Source organism: Meleagris gallopavo, unplaced genomic scaffold, assembly GCF_000146605.3.
Source record: "Meleagris gallopavo isolate NT-WF06-2002-E0010 breed Aviagen turkey brand Nicholas breeding stock unplaced genomic scaffold, Turkey_5.1 ChrUn_random_7180001921891, whole genome shotgun sequence".
Taxonomy (NCBI): Eukaryota; Metazoa; Chordata; class Aves; order Galliformes; family Phasianidae; genus Meleagris; species Meleagris gallopavo.
This window is the reverse complement of record NW_011184612.1, coordinates 3,021-4,515: the sequence shown is the minus strand read 5'-3', so window position 1 is coordinate 4,515 and position 1,495 is coordinate 3,021.

The following is a 1,495-nucleotide window of genomic DNA, read 5'->3' as shown; positions in this document are numbered from 1 at the left end:
AGACTAGTTCTCTCCAACCTCCTGGCGCCTTTGGTCAATAAATCTAATCCCGAGGTCACCTTCAGAAGCTGAGTGGCGTCTCGCTTTTGTAAGGACACCCCCTTATCCCCCACTGCCCTTTTATCCCCTGGGGACCCACCGCCCCTCCCGATCCCACCGCCCCACGGGTCCTCAGCACGGACCCCTGGCAGCCCGCGTGCAGCACTGGTGAGTGCCAGCCCTCGGGGACGCCGCCGCTGTCCCCATCGGACGGTGCCGCCGTTCCTTTCGGGTCCTTGTCCTCGCTGTTGGCTGCTTGCGATGTCGCCAGCCGCCCACGGCCTCTGTCCCAGCCAGGACCCGGTGCCATCAGTGCTGTCCCCAGGCGCCATCTGTCCGTCCTGGCGCCCATTCCCACCCTCACTCCCCCCACGCAGTGTCCCCTGTGCCCCACCCAATCCCACCGGTGCTTTTGTCACGCTCCCGGTCCTCACCCAGTCCCACCGCTGGCACTGAGGGGCGGTGGGGTGGCTCTCCACATCTGGGTGACAGAAGGACAGAATCATTGCACGGGTGGCACTGCAGGGACCTTCGAGATCACAGAACGCGTCATGCACGAACGGATGGGTTGCACGGGATCGAAAGGTTCATAAAACCGTCCCATCAAATTGTGGTGGTGGTGGAAGGAACCTCTCGGCGTCCCCAGCCCCAGCCCCAGCCCTGCCGTGGGCTGGCTGCACCACCTGCTCGGGTTACCCAGCTCCCCCCCACGGCTTTGGGCACCTCCAGGGATGGGACAGCCGCCGTGCTCTGGGCAGCACTGCCGCGGCCGCACTGCCCTCCCTGTAAAGAATTCCCTCTTCACAGCACACCTCAGTTTCCCTTCTTGCAGTGTAAAACCGTAGCCCCCGTCCTGTAACAACCTGCCCGCGTACCAAGTCTCTCTCCCTCCTGTCTGTCAGCTCCCTCGAAGGAGTGCAAGGCCACCGTGCTGTCCCCCGGATTCTTCTCCAGGATGAACAGCCCCGGCTCCTGCAGCCTTTCTTCCGAGGAGAGCTGCTTTGGCCCTCAGCGCATCCTCGGCCCCCTCTGGACCCGCTCCGACAGCTCTGTCACGAGGTTATCCCTCGACAGAAGTCCGTGACAGGGGGGCACAGCCCCGGGAACAAGAAAAAAAAAGGAAGGAGTCGGAACGGTTTGCCGCGAGCCGGCTGGCCCCGGGCCGCGTGCGCTCCGGCAGAGGGGGAAGGGCAGAGAGCTGGCAGATCGCAGTGCTGTGCTCACCCCATAGCAGTGCCGACCCTACTGCAGTGCTGTGCTCCCCCCATAGCAGTGCCGACCCTACTGCAGTGCTGTGCTCACCCCATAGCAGTGCCGACTCTACTGCAGTGCTGTGCTCCCCCCATAGCAGTGCCGACCCTACTGCAGTGCTGTGCTCCCCCCATAGCAGTGCCGACCCTACTGCAGTGCTGTGCTCCCCCCATAGCAGTGCCGACCCTAATGCAGTGCTGTGCTC